Consider the following 20,107-nt stretch of genomic DNA (forward strand, 5'->3'; position numbering starts at 1 on the left):
TAATTAAAATATAAATTGTTTATGTAATGTTTATGTTGAACCCATCACCTAAGTATCCATTGTGTTTTGGAGTGCTGGTCTCACATCAGCAACTTAATTTTATTTAGATTTACCTGAAAATGTTCCTCAAACCACAAAAGAATATATTAAGGTGAGAATCATTAGAGTAGTCTTGAACCTCAAAACATGGAGGTTCTGGACTACTGTGGTTCTCAAAGTGGTGGTCCTGAGAGGGTTCATGGATTTTTCCCAGAGAAAAATGTTGATTATAGCATCAACTCTTTCTTTCTTTAAATCTTAAAAAAATTATAATAATCATTATCCTGTTATTGCTATGCTGCTGCACTGTCTGAAGGAAGCCAAACCATGTAGGCCTACTGTATCTGTACACGAGATGTAACAATAACGTACAACCTTGAACCTTGAACAAATGTTATTTCATCTAATGCTCTACTGCAATGTGATGAGATGCGTGGGCGGACCGGACCACATCAGAAACATATTGGACCTCTATACGGGGGCCTCCCACGGGCCACAGCACAGGCAGAGAGAGAAGGATGAGGCTGGCTGGGCACTGCATGCGCCAGGCCCCCGGAACCTTGGTGTGGAAAGAGGGGCACCACCTACACAGACACACTGGAGCGCGACAGCGGAGCCAAAAACACAGCAGAGCTCAAGACCCTTGATACTCGACAGGACAATGTGGAGCGCAGCGATTAAAGAGGCCAGAGTTGGCTGGCCTGGCCAACTGGCCTGGGCACCTAGGTTGATCATGCATGTCGCGGGTTCGAATCCTGATCCTGGTTTAGATGTTAAATAGACCACTTTGTAATTGCAGCCACCTACCCACGCACACTTTGTATAGCCAATCTGCATAGTACAATTGCAGCAAACTGCTTTGTCTACATCATTTTTTAATTGCTATCTAAAGCCAGTATACTCAAATAAAACTGGAGTATCATTATTGTCCGCAGGAAAGTGAAGGACGAACCACAATCAGTTACCATAACCCCAATGTCAATGTTTACTTCAACTAATTAACCTTGAGCTCAAACACATGTGTGATGTGCACAGCACATACATAGATTGTCACACACGGATGCTTATGCTTACACACACACACACACACACACACACACACACACACACACACACACACACACACACACACACACACACACACACACTTTTCTCAGTGGTGTCAAGTGAATTGTATTGATGCCGTCTCCTGTGTGTGTTTGATGATCATGACCCAGTGATGATTCAAACGTTTCACTAAACAAATCATCAGCAATCTGTTTGTATTGCAGGTGGTGCTGTAAGCAAACAGCGTGCACGCACGTACACACCACACACACACAGAGAGAGAGAGAGAGAGAGAGAGAGAGAGAGAGAAAGAGAAGTGGAGGTAAGGAAGCAGAGGAGGATTTATGAAGGTGATAACAGAAGTTGAGGAGCTAGGAAATGAAGAGAACATTTGAGAAAAAGGGAATCAGGGGGGGCTGGTTATAATGAATGAACAATTATTTAAAAGAAATATATATATATTTTTGTACAAGTACAATATAATACAGGGGTTATGTTGTTAATCAGACGAATCTATTCAGTTGATAATGCTAATACAGTATTAGCATTTTTGTGTCCCACAGTCCTACTTCTACAGCGTTAGAAGAACACAGTACAGGTATTACATTCCAGGACCCTTGGAGAGTGACATGATTGTGTCCTCTCTCAATTTAGTGATTCTAAAGCCCAAACCACACCAAAGGGTTGAGACAGGACAAGACAGTTGACCTGGTGTGGTTGACCTTAAAACGGTTTTGTCCCAATGAGTCCCATACCGATGTGGGCTATTTGCATCACTGTAATAAATGAATAATAAACTAGAGAACAAGTATTATCCTACTACATGAGCAAGATTAAGCCGGTCGGAGGTTCTAAATGTCGATTTGATGAGTGTAATAACATAGGTGAGAGAGAGAGATATCATATAATACTAATTGCACAGAGCATTTGAGAAAGAGGGAATCAGAGACTGTAGACTGTAGAGATTGACAGAGAGATGGATGGGTGAAAAGTAAAGTGTGAATGAGTGAGTGATGTGTTCAAAGCAAAATCCTCAGTGATGTAACAAAGCAAAAAGTGTTGATCTATCCAATTGTAACTCTGAGAGTGTATATAAATATCTGACCCTTACAGGTCCTTTTGATTACATTTATACAGTCTTTGGATGCATGTGCTGTGTGTGGGCGTTGAAAGAGGGGGAGTAATAAATAATAATGTGTCATCTGAGCAGAAATGTTTGTTAAAAATTGGGATGGGAGGTGGACGTTTGGCAACGGAAACATTAGATAATAACCACATCCAAGAAGAAATTGTGTGTGCGCAAAACGGCAAGTAAGACACCAACCTAGTGCCGAAAATACCTTTCAAATCCCATGACTTGGTGTGGTGAGCAAAATACAAGATGCAACAGAAGCAGTATCACCGTTTTCCAATTAATCCAATATATATTCAACGACGGTCAACCTTGTCATATTGTCATTTTGGCTGGACCAGTGAGGCGGGGAAAAAAACCCACCAGTGTGAGGATGGTACGGAATTGGCCTTAAAACGACCTAGCCAATCACAGAGAAATAATCGTCGCTCCAGGTTATGGGATCTATCCTAATCACTGACATGGCCTGTTTAAAGAATGTGTCTATGTGTGGGTCACACCACTGGGCAATAGCACCAAATGTCTTGTGCACACTCACTGCCAGTATATAGGCCAAGGATGTAAATCCCAGAATCCCAGACTATTTCCTTTGGTGAACGAATAGTTTACTTTGTGTGAATTCATATCTCAGATGCACCGTCCTCCAGTCCCTGCCAGACTGATATCTTCACCATTACATCATCGACATGACATCACAAATCCTCAGGGACGTCACGCTGTTATCATTAGACACTGTTTTTTGTTTAGTTGTTTCCCTGTGAGCATGCAACTAGTGTAAAGCCTGATTTATACTCTGTTGTGTACGGTCCTGAAAATAGCTGATCTATTAGCTCACAATGCATTTTGAGACTGCAGACCGGCAATAATTTGGCATTGGATACGATCGTACTGTACAACTAAGCATAAATCAAGATTAAGTCGATATGTCAGTTCGTTGATCCAAACAATTTCAAGCATAAACCGAGAGCTGGCTGCAACGGATCCCGAATTATGCCCTTGTTTACATATCTTCTAAATGTTTGAAGTTAGTAATTAAGACTCATGAAAACAGTAATGACGGTGAACTCAGAGGAGATGAGGCAAAGTCGTCATAATAGAGACAGATGGAGACAAAATTTGCTTTGCTTTCCTGCAGCAGAGTAACTTTTAAGCATAATGAAAATTATGGTAAAGCAGGAACTGGCAAGTTAAAAAATGTGTGTGAATACACTTGTCATTGTGTAAACAGTTTTTTGTTTTTTCATGTTTATCACACTTATATGTCTTTTTTATTATGTATTGTATGTGGAACATTTACATTGCCTGATATTTTTTTCATTTTTATTTAACTGAATTACTTATTATCATTGTCGATAATATTCTGAAATTGTCATACAAAAGATGCCTAATAAAAACAGTATTAAAAAAATGTGTGTGAATCACTGTCCACCAGGCTAGGTAGTAGGTTAGGCCCATATCTGTCCACCCCTTAGTCTGTCCGTGTACAGCTAATCTCCGGCACCGTTGGCCTGATCGACGTGAAACGGTGACAAAAGCAGAACCTCTGCCGCAAATTCTTCACATCGGCATGTCACCAAGAGGCAGATTTTTACTAAACATTTATTTTTATTGCGGCCGCAAGTCGCATTCATTTCATCTTGATTGGCTAAGATTGACTTCTACTGGCCTGGCGGGGGACCGGTTCTCTGAGGAGCACATTCTTCCATTTCTTTTTTGTTTGTTTTATTCGCCCCAAACTCAAACACACTGTCACGGTTGTTCAAACATTTTTCCACTTGCCAATTCCTGCTTTCCCTTTTATAGAAAGTTTTATTGAAGTCAAAAGTGGTGATTTACATTGTGCTTAAAAGATATTATCATGACACCTCCAGAGACCTTGATCATAACGCTGAGCATCAGAACCAGCCTCTCTATGCTCGCTACTTGGAACTCAAAATCAACTTGGACTCTTTAATATGATTCATATCAGGGTAACATTGACTAACAATTTGACAACATCGCCACAAAACAAGAATAATATTTGTTTTACAATGGAGAGTTTTGATGCGGTTCTCTGACATGGCACAGGTTGCATTTCACTGCAGTGTGCAGTTGTGGAACATGCTGGTGGAATAATGACATAGCTTCATTATAACCTGGGTGCGTATGATTGCCAGTGTGGTCATTCAATTCTGGAATATCAACCAAAGATTGGTGTCATAATGACTAAACAACAGGGAGATATGACATTAGTATTATCCTTATGCTATCAAACCACAGGAAAATCATGGCTTGAATGAAGCTTGTTATTGTATTATAATTATCCACACTGTTGTAGTCTCTGCCTGCAGTGTTGCTACAGTAGGCTACATATTCTGTGTTGTATGTGTAGGTGGCAAGAACATCTTGAATAACTTGAAGCTTGAGATGCTACAGAGTACAGACCAACTGATACAAACTGTACTGATATATATATGTAGGGATAATTGCGTGTGTGTTTGTGTGTGCGTTAGGTTGCGCACAGGTGGTGAAAAACAACCATGATGTTTTCGTGCTTATACCCAGCCAGGCACCCACCCAGCCAGCTACCCACAAGCTCCGTAAGGGAGTGGTTGCACCACTCAAAAAGGTTTCTGGGTGGATACCAACTAATAACAAATGAGTGTCAACCTCACTCCTACCTACAGTTATAGACAGTCCACATAAGATGTTTACAGAGGCTGTATAGGGCCAACATAGAAGGGTAGCTATTGGAACTCCATTCAGGATTAATTAAAACCACAATACCTCAAACATGAAGCAATCGCACCAGGTTTCTTGAAGAGAGCTTGACAGGTAGGCAGTGGCACTCCCAAGTTAACAAACATCTTGATATTTGCAATACCAGCAGCAAAGCATCATTTTAAGCCCCCTTAAGCTTCTGCATGTTGCTAATCCTGTAGTTTCTCCATGAGCAGTATACAGTTATAGTATACTGTATATCAACAATACAGAGAAACCGTAACATCAGAAGAGCACTTATACAATTTCCATACCATTATGTTTGCCTGCTGGGCTTACAATTTGCAACACTGCTGTTGTGAGTGAGATGCGAATGAGCACATCTTACACCACACAAGTGTTTCCATTTGAACAAAGGGAGTGCCGTATTGTGTACTTGTTTGAATATCCATTTTAGCTATATTTGTTTTACAACCCGTTTTACAAATTATAACCACTCCCGTTCACTCAGATCAACTAATACAGGGAAGCAGTCTGAACCTTCCCTAAAACATCCGGGACAACGCTCCACTCAATCCCAGACTCTTCTCCCTTCTGGCTCCCAAACGGAGGAATAAACAGTTAGAACGGCAGCCACTCCAAAATGTCTGAATGTCCTGCAGTTAGATGTTTTTCCTTATTGATATGTGCCATGTCATACAAATGTGTCTAGTCTTGAACATTGTTTTTAACTGGAATAAATGCAATTTCACCCTAGTATACATTTGGGAATTGATGACAATATAAGTAAAGATGACATGAACTTGCTGTAATGTCCTAAATACACTGTTGGGCTTGGGATCACTTAAATGCAGCATGGTTCTCAACCTTTTCAGGCTGTCACCCCCAAAATAATCATATTTGAACTGTGTGGACCCCCGGCCCCTAATAAGCACTTGAAATGAGTTTTTACTCTGTTTCACAGATAAATATTATGAAACAGTAGCTCACAATGCTACTGACTTGATGAGCCAGTGATGTTCGGTGCCGTGTGATGTTCGTCCGACGGCTCATGGTTCCGACTCGCGCATTACTAACCCTATCCCTAACCATAACCCTAAACCTAACCGGACACGTTAGCCACGGGTTAGTCTTAACCGGCCACGTATGTCGAAGCTACGGGTTAGTCTTAACCAGCCACGGGTGAGTCTTGACAGGCCACGTATGTCGGGCTAACGGGATGTCGGCGTTATGGGCAGTCCCCTGATGTTCATGTGTTTTGTTAGACCCATAGGTGTGGTCATGCCAGGTTAATATTTGAAGATCATCCACTCCGACTGGCAATAAAGAAAGGAGGGTGTTCCATATAGACTCTCTCTCTGACACACACACACACTAACTGCCTCTCCCCATCTTCCCTCTCTCAATGGGTCGATTCTTGTTAGCGCAACGACCTATGTCAATGATACACTAAATTCCATAGGCTGGAGGGACGATTGCACTGTGATTGGCCATTTTAAGGCCAACCGGCTGAACAATGTTGAAACTTAAATCAGTCAGTGACATTCGTGTTTTGTTGGCCCCAAAAGTTCAGCCAAAAGGGGGGGGGGGGGGGGGGGGTTACTACAATTGATTGGACTGATTCAGTCGTTCTCAAAGTGGGGTCCCTCTGGGTTCCTTGAGGGAGTTCCAAATGGAGTCTGTAACTCTGAGTTATGGTAGGGGTTCTTGAAATTAGAACGTTTGAGAACCGCTGGACTAATTGTACTCTTGAGAGAGAGAGAGAGAGAGAGAGAGACACCACAGAAAGATTTCCATGAACACGAGCCTAAACTATGCCCAGATGTAAAGTATGAAATATGTATTCATCATGATGGTTTATTTATTCTTCCACTGGCAACATGACACAGAGATGATTAGAGCAAAGAGCTGGCAGGACCTAAATGAGTCTGTATGTGTTTGTACTGTGTGTGTGTGTGTGTGTGTGTGTGTGTGTGTGTGTGTGTGTGTGTGTGTGTGTGTGTGTGTGTGTGTGTGTGTGAGGCCTGAGCGTGTGCGTGTGTGTGTGTGTGATATTTGAATATTCATGATATTCAGACATTGTTGTCTGTTAACAACTACACAACACTGCATCCAAAGAAGTTATGAATGCACATTCTGTCATTGTGTGTGTTGGTGCATGTGCATGCATGTGCGCGCGCATGCTCACGTGCACACATTTATTTTCCAGTCCAGACACCATATTTGGTCAGGTCCAGTCAGAAGGATCATAGTCAGTTACTGTGCTGTACTCATATTTGGTCAGGTCCAGTCAGAAGGATCATAGTCATGAGTTACTGTGCTGTACTCATATTTGGTCAGGTCCAGTCAGAAGGATCATAGTCAGTTACTGTGCTGTACTCATATTTGGTCAGGTCCAGTCAGAAGGATCATAGTCAGTTACTGTGCTGTACTCATATTTGGTCAGGTCCAGTCAGAAGGATCATAGTCAGTTACTGTGCTGTACTCATATTTGGTCAGGTCCAGTCAGAAGGATCATAGTCAGTTACTGTGCTGTACTCATATTTGGTCAGGTCCAGTCAGAAGGATCATAGTCAGTTACTGTGCTGTACTCATATTTGGTCAGGTCCAGTCAGAAGGATCATAGTCAGTTACTGTGCTGTACTCATATTTGGTCAGGTCCAGTCAGAAGGATCATAGTCAGTTACTGTGCTGTACTCGGTTATACAACCTCATCCACTGCAACCTTATGCACTAGACTACTGGTTTGCATTATACAATGCAACCGTATGCATCAAATGTCACTTTCAAGATTACAGCCTGATCAGACTCAGAGCCCCACTGACCTCCATTATACAAAGTATAAAATATTTCAAATAGTGGAGCTACTTCCATTGTTTACTGGTAAACACACGCACGCACGCGACAGGTTGAATAATGCACTGCCAAAAAAAAGAGAAAGGTAATTTTCAAACCTATAAACAAAAGGTTTGAAATGAGCCTTCTCATTGCATTGCACTTATCGTCAGTGGGTGAAATGTTGCCTGCTCTAAAAAAAAAAGGCGGGGGGGATTTTACTAGTTCTCAAAAAGTTCTCAAAAGCTGCATTCTTATGTATTAATTTTTGACATACAAGGTTTGAAATAATTGTGATATTGATTTGAAGTCACATTGCCCAGCCCTAATTGAGTTGGTTTAAAATACAGCTTTGCATTCCCAGAGGCATTTGGGGTCTTACTCATCCACAACTGTGGCAGGCAGTATGGACATTGGATGGGTGTGTGGGTCATTCACAGTGGGTTTGTGGGTCTGTGCCATTCACACAGGACCATTCAACTCCAGCGTCCCGGCCAAGCTGCTGTGTAAGCAACTCCAGCCTGAATTATAGCAACGACAGGCCGTGTTAAATCATCCAGCGTAGACTGTGTGTGGATAACCGTCATACAAAGCCTAGAATAGGCACACGCACACAAATACACGCGCACGCTCTCTATCTGAAATTCTGAATGTCAAGTAGACTATCTAATTTTCAAAGGCGTGCAGCAGCAGACAGGACAGGGCCGCATGAGGACACAATGTGTGTGTGTGTGTGTGTGTGTGTGTGTGTGTGTGTGTGTGTGTGTGTGTGTGTGCGCGTGTCTGTAGCAGGTGTTTTATAAGTGCCTAGCCTGGTAAAACATAAAACATCAACTTATTTGTGTAACCCAACATCAAATTAGCCTTGGAGGACAATCAATTACCTCAAGAACAGATACACAGAGCCACAATTAGTGTAATATCACTTATGCAAATTATCATTTGCCTGACCAGTTGAAACACTTTTAAACCCATCAGTTTACTCCACTTTGGCTTTGTAGGGCAGTATAGGTCAGTTAGTTTAATCAGTTTACTACACTTTGGCTTTGTAGGGCAGTATAGGTCAGTTCTTTGTAGGGCAGTATAGGTCAGTTCTTTGTAGGGCAGTATAGGTCAGTTCCAAGCAGAAGCCATGTCGGTTCAACATTACAACATCTTGCATGATTCCAAGCTCACATTGTGTATAGATTTTAATTGTACCTCGTAAGAACACATTCAGATGATAGAATAATTAATGCCACAGGGTTCGTGGAAATATTCAAATGAAATCCGTAGGCAAATGTGGCATTTCCTCGGCGTCTAGGTGGCTGAGGGCAGTTTTGTGCTGTGGGAAAGATGTGAGAAATGTGCACGACAGTCGACATGTGCCACATAATCTACCTTTTAAACCAATCATTAAACTGCTTTTTCTGCACAGCCACAAGCCGTTGAACTAATGAGAATGACAGGCCAACCCAGTATAGTAGCGTACTTTAAGAAACGGCTCGTGTCCATGGTGCTGACTGACTGAATGATTGTGGTTTACTATCGTCTTGGATTTCACTATAATAAACACTGTTGAATAAGATCCATTGCATTATCAATGTCATCCAAGCTGTAGCCTAGATATTCGTATAGTATTATTTTATATTATTTGTTTGCTTCCTGGCTACATACAATGTTTCAAAGGCACACAATTAACGTCAAAACACACTGCAAATAAAGTCTTTTAAAAAACGTGATGAGTAAACGTGATTGTCCGTTCATGTCACCCACTACGTGATACAATCCGGCACCCCTGGTCAAATCCACTGGTCCCATTGCATTGCTGATTCTGGCATAGATTAGCATAGCCTGTAAAGAATAGATGACATCACTCATACAGGCTATACTAATTAAAGCCAGAATCATCAAACGTCTTCCAGAGAATCATCACGTCTTCCACGCGGGCCTTCCATCTTGGGTTCCGGGCAACATAAAGCCATGGAAACATTTCCATGAGAACAGATGAGGGAATTTTATATATTACTTAAACTTCACAGATATTTCAGCACTCAAGATAAATTAGTTTGTGGTAGCCTAGCAAAATGGCACACACGTATACCACAAATCAATTTTCCGAACATCATATCAACAGAACTTCTTCAGAACTGTATATATTAAATTACAGTAAGTCTCTGATTTCAAATGTAGTTAATTTTGAGTGTATTTTTTTTATTATAAATAATTGTTCGTACTATTTACTCATTTTATTCTCCTGTATTGTCATTTGTCACCTCTAAATGAGGGCTCTTTCCATTAATGTGTTCTAAGAAATGTAAAAAGTTTTAATGAATGATGTAATGAGATCAAAATGAAAATATGAAAACAACTTTCAACATGTCAATATTTGAATGTCTTCTGTCTTACATAATTATCGGCAAACCGTCCCTGAGGAGGGCTGCTCAGTAGAAGAAGCCATGCATTATGGAAATGAATGACTCTGAAACTTGGGTGTTGCAATAAAACAACATGGATACTTCAACCGTACAAGAGGATAGATTATCGTTGCTGTCGGGCAGAAACCTTGTATCTCCATATTTTTTAAGTTTTCTTTTCATAAATTGATGCCCAATAGTAGCATATCTAACAGTTCAAAACATTTTTAGGGGGGATTTCCACCTCTAATATGCTGGGTTGAAAGTGGTTAAGTCTGTCTGTGGGTTTAATACATTTTTAGTCAAGTAAAACTATTAAGAGCTTGTGACTAAATAAAAACTGCATTGGATCCACTGGAACACAGACAATGTTTTTCAATTTCCTGAACACTAACAGTTTTGGACATACAAGGTTTCTACCCAAAACTGACTACAGTAGAAGGAACAAACAGATTTGTGTTCAAATTATTCCACATAATCTGTTGGGTTTCATTTTTGTGGACTGCATATTCATATAATATCTTGACCACATTTCCCACAAAATCTGCTTTGGGTTATCATGCGGACAGAAATCTGCAGGTTAGTATAATATATAAACATATATTATGTTTAGTTTCTAGTGACACTAAAAGCCTTAAAAGTCAGACAATTAATTCAAACACAGAAGTGCACCATATTCTGACTTACGTCTGCTGTAAGTCACCAACTTCAAAACACTAACTTCAACTGCCTCTCAACCAACCAAATACCTTTACTGATAACTTGGACTGCCTCTCAACCAACCAAGTACCTTTACTGATAACTTGGACTGCCTCTCAACCAACCAAGTACCTTTACTGATAACTTGGACTGCCTCTCAACCAACAAAGTACCTTTACTGATAACTTGGACTGCCTCTCAACCAACCAAGTACCTTGGAACAGCTAAAACGAGAGCAACACTGGACGTTCTTCAGACAATTCCCCCAGTGTTTCAGGAGCAAACTTGTGACATCAGCTCAGCTAGCACCTAGTAACAAATACTGTAGTGCTTGTGTAATGGCTAGCTCAATATCATTATGTCATCGTTATATTGTAGAGTTTCTCATAATGGTTTTACATTATAGCGAGACAGACAGACCTTGAAACGTTGGTTTCATTTCAAATGAATTTTGCATTGTGGCTACGTGTGTGCTTTTTCTTTACCGTATTTATCGTTTATTTACCAAGGCCAGCAGCACCTCACCAACAATGGTGTGCGCCCTTCTCCTGTTTGGAGACAGACAGACAGACACACACACAGATGCAAATGATAATACACCATCTCCACGGGACACAGGTGGCAATTTACAGGGAACAGGATGGAAAACAGATGGTGACAGGGACACCTGAGCTGTGGTCTCCCCAGTGTTTTTTCTCTCACAGAGGCACCATCCCCGAGATACATAACCCCCACACTCCACACACACACCTCAGAAAAGTTGTGATCCTGACTTTAAAAGAGAATTAAAAGTTTTCTCCAAGCTGCTCGGTGTGTTGTAATTGGACTACAAAGTGTGTGTCTGTGTGTGTGTGTGTGTGTGGTCAGCATTCTTTAGCAAATGCTACCTGGCAGAATGATGAATGAGACAGGGAACTTGGATACAGAACAAACAGAGATGCTGTTTGTGTGTGTGTGTGTGTGTGTGTGTGTGTGTGTGTGTGTGTGTGTGTGTGTGTGTGTGTGTGCGTGTGTGTGTGTGTGTGTGTGTGTGTGAGCATGTGCGTATATGCCTAGTCCATCCATAGCCATGTGTACATAACATTACCTTTATAACCTACCAACGAACAAGTGCGTTTGTGCATGTGTGCCCGACGCCGCGCTTATATTTCAAAATACACTTATCAGCTAGTTGTTATTGCAAGCTTCAACACTAAGATAAGAAATCAAAATTAAGCCAAATGTTTACTTCAACAAACTATGCGTATGAATGAATTGGGCCCACTATTTGTACTTTCTTCATCTCTTCATCTCTCAGTTTATCTTCTCTCTCAGTTTCTCTTAATGTATTTCTCTATCTGTGTCTCTCTAATCGTCTCACGTACATGTTTTTCTTAAATCCGTTGGTCTTTTATCTCACTTTATCTTTTCTTTCTTCGTCTATCTGACGTCCCTCAACACATCTTGTTCGCTTCTGTCTCACTGACTTGTCAGGTTTTCTCTCCGTCTGTTCATCTGACAGTAAGAGAAATAAAACCTCAAAGGAGCAGACAAACAGGATAAAGGTTAATTTGTCAGCTTTATCGCATGACCAGGATTTTCTTTTATTAATCCTGACGCAGCATCTGCATCGGCAGACGACACCGGCACGCGAGTAAGTATAAGCAGGCTTTATAAAGTAGCAGTAGGCTTAAAGACTGCAATGACTGGACATGGATAAAGACTCATACACGCAGACAAACAAGAAGCAGCTGGCGATGACAGGCAAAACAACGGAAAGAGTGAAAATAGAGACAGGGAAGGTGAGGCAAGAAACAGATGGGGGACGAGAGAGAGAGAGAGAGAGAGAGAGAGAGAGAGAGAGAGAGAGAGAGAGAGAGAGAGAGAGAGAGAGAGAGAGAGAGAGAGAGAGAGAATGTGAAGAATGGTTTAAATGCTCCATGGCCACACTGCCAGATAAGGGAATGTGAACAGTGCGTTTCTGTCTGCTATGAAACTCACACATACTATGAATGATTCTAACCAGTGGGCCTCCAGTGTCCACTGCGATCAAATCTATCTTTCTCTCCAGTCCTTTTTGTTTTTTTACACCCAGGGTCAGATACAAAGAGTGTGAGAGTGAGAATGAGAGAGCAAGGACAGGAGGGGGGCGGTTGAGAAAGAAGAGATGAGAAGTGAGAATAGAATAACGCCCCTACAACTGTGGACAGACAGAGAGCAGTCCTTCTTTGTAAAAGCTGCAATCTGGAACTTATTATAATGAATAAAATGCTATTTTTACCAATCTGTGTGGTCCAGTATATTGATACAATAGAACTAGTCAACCAGTCAACCGTATATGTTACAGCACAGGTTGGTGAGATACATACTAGTCTCCTCCGCTGTTGGTGTGTGAATGCGTGAATATAATACACATTGTAAAGTACTTTGGATAAAGGCACTATATTAATGCACCATTTTCAATTACCATTTACTACAGGTCAGGAGAGTCTTAGTTCTCTGGTAGAAATTTCCTCCCGTGTGCATGGGAGACTTTGAATGGGTTTTGAATGGCAGGAACACACTCCAATTAGATTGTCTCAAAACATAAATCTCACAGATTGAAGCTTTAACTTTGTGCACGAATGCACCCTGTTGCATCCAGCTCACTGGGCACAGCCCAGGGCCACAGAGAAGCTATGGTGTAGGAGGGCTGGTAATGTCCCCACTCTGTTATGAGAGGACCTCTTCCTTGCTTCCTTATAGCCGTTTTACCAATGATAATAATGAAGGCTCTGTTCCAATCTGGTCAAACGGAGTCAGGGTGCTTATAGTGTGCATGTAGGCTCACTGGGTCCAGGAACCTTCACGAGGGGGTTCCAAATGGCCCCTAATGAGTGTCTAACCTATATATTTGAGGCTGCTTACTCTGCTCACAAGACAGAGTGGGAGGCGCTTGAAGTAGGAGACCCTCAGCGAGGAACAAACAGAGTAAAAAGAGGAGGAGCTTAACGCTGAAGATTATTGGAAAGAAATTGCAAAGGAAATTTGACTGACTAACTGTAAATTGTTCGGTGTTTCCCTTTTGGTACTGTACAGAGAATCTAAAATGGACAACGGAGAGGAACACGGACGAATGGTCTCTTAAGCCTGTCAGCCATTCCCTGACTGAGCAACATTTATTCACCCCCGTCTTCTGTGTTTCCCCCAGGTCGACAAACCCTAGAGACACCGCTCCAGCAAGCCCCCAGGCCCTGCCCTATAGAGACACCGCTCCAGCAAGCCCCCAGGCCCTGCCCTATAGAGACACCACTCCAGGAAGCCCCCAGGCCCTGCCCTATAGAGACACCGCTCCAGGAAGCCCCCAGGCCCTGCCCTATAGAGACACCGCTCCAGCAAGCCCCCAGGCCCTGCCCTATAGAGACACCGCTCCAGCAAGCCCCCAGGCCCTGCCCTATAGAGACACCGCTCCAGCAAGCCCCCAGGCCCTGCCCTATAGAGACACCGCTCCAGGAAGCCCCCAGGCCCTGCCCTATAGAGACACCGCTCCAGCAAGCCCCCAGGCCCTGCCCTATAGAGACACCGCTCCAGGAAGCCCCCAGGCCCTGCCCTATAGAGACACCGCTCCAGGAAGCCCCCAGGCCCTGCCCTATAGAGACACCGCTCCAGCAAGCCCCCAGGCCCTGCCCTATAGAGACACCGCTCCAGGAAGCCCCCAGGCCCTGCAGTCTCACCCATCCATCACCCAGACCTTGGTTGAATAATAATCCTGTTATTTTGCATCTTAAAACTCTGTCTACTACACACACACACACACACACACACACACACACACACACACACACACAATAGTGGATGCGCAAACTTGAAAAACTCTATAACAAGTTATTCAGGATACAGATCACGGGTACAGAAAGCATCGCCTTCTCCATATATTGCGACTGCCAGTTATTGCAGACACTGAACAAAATTTTGCCGATGCCTTAGCTCTCGGCGCGCGCACACACGCGCACACACACACACACTGCAGTTTGAAAATCGGAAGTGTTATCAGATCCCAATGAATATGAACAAATAAAGCCTTATCCTCTAGTGTCCATGGTGTCTAAGTAAGACATTTTGAAATGTACTATTACCATTCCCTTCTGGAGTGATGGGGACAGGGAACTTGGCTACCTGCAATACCTGAAACAACCGGCTGACAACACACACAGAGTAAAGCGTTCCTAAAGCCTACTTACGGTATGTGCCATGAAGTTGATGATAATGATGACGTGTACCCATACTGTATGTTCAGATGGAAGTGAATAACACAATAACACATTTGCAAACATAATCAAAAATGAAGAGTGGAACTGCAAAAGGCTCTGGCGGCCAGTGGACTAATGCATTGCAGTACATTAACTCATCTACAGACAGTATATGGTGACTCTAGGGCTAAAAAAAAAACAATTTATTGCACTTTGCATAATGGAGCTGTTGCTTAGGCAGGTGTGAGATAAACATTGAATATTGCTTTCTCCAAAACATCCCCTACAATGAATATTAATTTGTTAAATCCCTACAGATTTGCTGTTGATGGCTGTGGATGAAAGGATGGACAGAGAATAGAGGCTAGATGGAAAGAACAGCTTTAATGGAAGTTTGGTGCACTACATATCAATTATCAATGCGCGCGCGCGCACACACACACACACACACACACACACACACACACACACACACACACACACACACACACACACTTTCTGTTCGCGCTAAAATAATCTGAACTATACTCAAGAGTATTCGACAAGCGGAAACTATCACATCCTCAACGGCCTGTTATAGCGCCACCATGAGGCCGATTTAGGCAAAACACATTTCTGTAGATTACTCGTACACATTTTATCCATATATCACACAATTCGGTATACACTATTATCTCCATAGTCATGTGATTAACACGGATCTGCACCATTTCCCATCTTCCATCCTGATTGGCTAAGATTGGCTTCCAAAGCACATGATTGGTCAGATTCCAACAAAATGCCACAAATCACAAACACAGTGTGCAATTTCCGTGAAATTATACACGCACATTTCCACTAGGCTGAGGACAACATGCCACCATTTATTTCTCCAATCAGCCTCACTGTGGCGTTATAACAGGGCAATTCCTGTTTTACCTATAACTGCATCAATCTGTATACAACTTATGTATGCGCACTCCCTAGAGGCCATGGAAAAACATTTTCCCTGCATCCCTCCACATCTGCCGGTTATAGCGCCACCATGAGGCCGATTTCTGTTTATGTTAGTCGCACAGATTTCTCACACAAATCGGTACACATGATCTCTGTAGTCATGTGATCAAGACGGGTCTGTTGGATTTCTCAGATTTACACTGATTGCTAAGATTGCCTTCCAAAGGAGTGGCCCGTTTTGCACAAAATGCTGCTCATCCAGAATTCTATCCTCAGAGATGATATGAGTGATCTGGCTCTGCATTTCCTCAACAAAATGAAGAAAATTGTTGCAAAAAACAAACATGTTTATATCACTCCTAAACATTTTGCCAAACATCACACACACCCCTATCCTCCTGGTGGGCTGTGCCCAGAATGGCACTTTTTCTAGTAAATTATTCTGCAGTTGGCTCATTCGAGTCAGTTCTACTTCAGTGAGTTACAAATGATCACTCCATGTCAACATGTACAGTACTCTTTGATTATTGTTTCAATGGTTTCTTTTACAAAAGGTCTGTGAAATGAACATTCCCGTGTAACCTAAAGAAATGATCCTACCACATGAACTCTCAGGTATCAACCATAAATGTCCCAGATCTGCTTGCGTTCACCAAGCAAAGCAATTATTATCGACTGCAACACAAAATACAAGTTGCTGTATATCAGCTGTACATGACCTTTTTTCATTTTAGGACCATACCATATCTAAGACATGTCCATTTCCTTTGTAGTTACTAACCATTTAACCGCTTAAACATATATACTTTGTTGACCAGGGTTAACAAGGGTTTGTACTTGGCCCCCGCCATCAAATGCGAGCTTGTAGCTATTTTCACCAAATATTTTGCTTATTCTCACAGAATGTTCACCTATTATGACATGGTCAGAAGGAGGACGATATACTTCATTTAACATCAAATAGCGCAAATAGCCAAATGTTCCCCAACAGTAGGAAAGCTCTATCACATTCATGTGGATAAAACGTCAACAAACGTACCTGAATAACTGAATAAATGTCATCGCCAAATCAACCTTCACTTTAAGATGCATTAATTGCATTATTGTACAGTATATAGTTGTGTAGGACTGTAGGATGCATGCCACATGGGCTCTCGAGTCCCCTGATTGATTCCCTGCACTGCAGGCCAATTAACCATTTGCTGCATGTCACTCAACTCTGTCAGCAAACTTTGATTGACATAAAGATGATTCTGAAAAGTACATCTTTGTTTTAATTTTGTAGTTGTTTGGCAGCTGGCACTCAGATTAGAAGAGTCAGAGGTTCCACTAAATTCTGCTATATTTTAGTCTGTTCTTTTCTGTACTCGTTTTGTATTCCTGTTTTAAACCTTTTACTGTTATATCAGGCGCTGAGGATGTATATAATTCTTGCTTCCTAACTGCACTGAATTGGAATGCACTGTTGAGTAAACAAAGTACTACCATTACTGGGACAGCAATGGGCCTGCCTTTATCACACCCAGAACGATTTTATATTTCAACCTTGTGTGCATGTTGAAATATTAATTTTAATATGAAAGTGTGTCCGGCTGTCCGCATAGATTATATTCAAGCAAATGTGAAAATTTGTGTATGAGTCTGGATGAGAAACGTTGCCGTTGGTACGTCTATATGAAGAGAGTAAGAGACAGTCTGTGGGTAGCCCACAGGAGCAAAAAAGAGGAGCAATCAAAGAACATCAAATGAATCCTAGAAAAGTACTTCAGAGCTAAATGTATTGCCTGATGGGTGGCTGACTGAAGACAAATTCACTGCCCGTTTCAATTTGGAGGCAGTGAGCCATGCACAGTGCAGCACGCTATAGGTGGTGAATTTGACTGAAGAGGACAACATGGTCTCTCCCTGTCCCTCAATCTGCAGTATGACTCTATCCACTGTAAACCCTTATAAACTCTGAATGAATGCCCCATGAATGCCCCAGCCCCGGACCAATCAAAAACAGAAAAAACCTGTCAATCCCAGAGCGACATGAACACGGATAACTATTAACTAACTGGGGTGCAAAAACGTAACTTAACCGAAGCAATGTGGTATTTCAGCATCCCTGAATGTGTTTACCAAGATATCACGTACTCTATTGATTCACCTTAACCACCCTCAAGATTCAGCTCACTTGGACCGTTTTTGTTCCCCCTCTACACTAAATGTGTTCGGCAAACATCCTACAAGCTCAGTCACAACCCATCATGACGGGTTGTGAGTTTGTAAATTGGCTATTTTTGAGTGGTGCAACCACTCCTACAACCAGCAATGTCCGTGTACACCTACAGTATGTATGTGGCTACCTATGTGCCCACCTATGTGGCCATGAGCACGAGTATATGACTATAGGGTACCAGTAGGGGGCACCAGAAACAGATAGAGATAGTGCTGCAATGTTGCCTGCTAATGAGAGAGAGAGAGAGGTGGGGGGGGGGGGGGGGGGCTGCACCACTCAGTTCACACGGGTGTGATTTTTATCTAATGATTGGCCCAGAATATGGATATAAGTGGTTATCTGAGGCCAGGGGTTATGCGAGTGACTTTACCAATAGACCATCACGTACGACATCGATCAGATTCACCTTAAAAGGTCAGCACTTACCAATGTGTGAATTCACCTCTGGTCACAGTGCAGCCCAAGCTTTCTGCGGAGCATGAACGTGGCGGTGGAGCTCAACTGGATCATTTCGCAGAGAAACTTCAAAAAAGCAAAAGAAAAGCAAACACAGCAATCAGAGCGCTATTAGCACAGGCGGACGTGTTTTAGTTGATATATGCTACAACTTTTCCAAGACCGTATAAGGAGAACTTCTCCGGTGTCATATAATTATATTGCCACCTGTACTGTAGCCTGTGTGAAATGAATCTGCACATTACACCACCTCAGAGAAGTGAAATTCACTCTGACTCAACTAATGATTGCTTATTCAAACCATGCCATCTCCATAATGATTATATATACACACATTAATGGTGAATATGAGTTTTGTCAATTGTTTTTTATTAGCAGTTATGCAATGAGAATACATGTCTCAGTGGTTGGTGAATTACACTGATCATCATCATCATTAGGGCTGGGCGATATCTCATATCACGATATAGAAAACGATAACGATATAGCATATACTTTCCGATACCGATTTTCTATGTAAGAAATATTTATTATTAAAAAAATATATAATCAGGGAGAGTACTTTAAGCGAGTGCTTAATGTTGTGTAGGCTACTTGCCAATACAGAGAAATAAAAGAAGAACACTTATGCCAATATCAAAAACTTATGCCAATTACAATATGCAAAATCACGATATCCAGTCTGATTATAGGCCTAATACTGATAGAAATGTTTGCACAACGGAAAAGTTATTTGTTCAACCGTGTAAAACTGCATGGCTCACGCAGTTTATCAATTTCATCCAACATGAAACCTACATTTATAACAGTTACTTTAGTGTTACCCGCTCTGAATCTCGTCAGCTATCATCTCCCTTCATGTTTGTTATGAAATAACAGCATAGAATAGCAGCGTGGCTGGGCGCCATGACATAAAATACTGCCGTAACACGTGTTACAGTACTTGTTCCCTCAGTGACACACTGCACATCCATCTGATCATCCTCATCTCTGCTCTGTATAGCTTCTCTGTTCTCTTCACACTCCACCCCCAGGGCCCGTGTCTCACTTCCATACGTCATGCCACTTCTGACACAGGCTGAGTACACTTGCCCTTTCATCTTCAGGGATGTTGGATGCTAGAATACATTTATTCACAACAATTGACTCAAAATGTAAAGCTACTGTAAGCAACAATAGAAAAGGGTATGCTGAAATGGCAAGAAACTCTATACAGTATGCAATAAACAAACACTATAGCAATATATTAAATAGCAATTATTCAATCGACGGTGTAGGATGGTAGGCGCTCATTAATGCAAATGTTAAGCTACCACTTGATGTAGGTTCACTAACTTTACTTTTTAAAAGAGGTGGTGAATGGACTCAGCCATAATCCTCCTGCTGGCTTAACAATCCTGTAGAGGTGTTGGCCCCGGGTTTTGTACGGGTACCGTCC

The 20,107-nt window shown here is 42.0% G+C and overlaps 1 protein-coding gene across 3 annotated transcripts in view; it reads right to left on the reverse strand.

The window, feature by feature from the left end:
• Nucleotides 1–20,107, reverse strand: part of chrm3b (cholinergic receptor, muscarinic 3b) — an 81,657-nt gene that overhangs the window by 38,181 nt on the left and 23,369 nt on the right. For 2 of the 3 annotated variants that reach the window (XR_013965768.1, XM_080789087.1), the window contains exon 2: nucleotides 18,640–18,735. The exons of the other annotated variant lie outside the window; for it this stretch is intronic. The gene's annotated coding sequence lies outside the window, so the exon portion shown is untranslated. The remainder of the gene's footprint in view (nucleotides 1–18,639; nucleotides 18,736–20,107) is intronic. 3 annotated transcript variants of the gene reach the window in all.

This window comes from Protomyctophum bolini, assembly GCF_963924005.1.
Source record: "Protomyctophum bolini genome assembly, chromosome: 18".
NCBI classification, from domain to species: Eukaryota; Metazoa; Chordata; class Actinopteri; order Myctophiformes; family Myctophidae; genus Protomyctophum; species Protomyctophum bolini.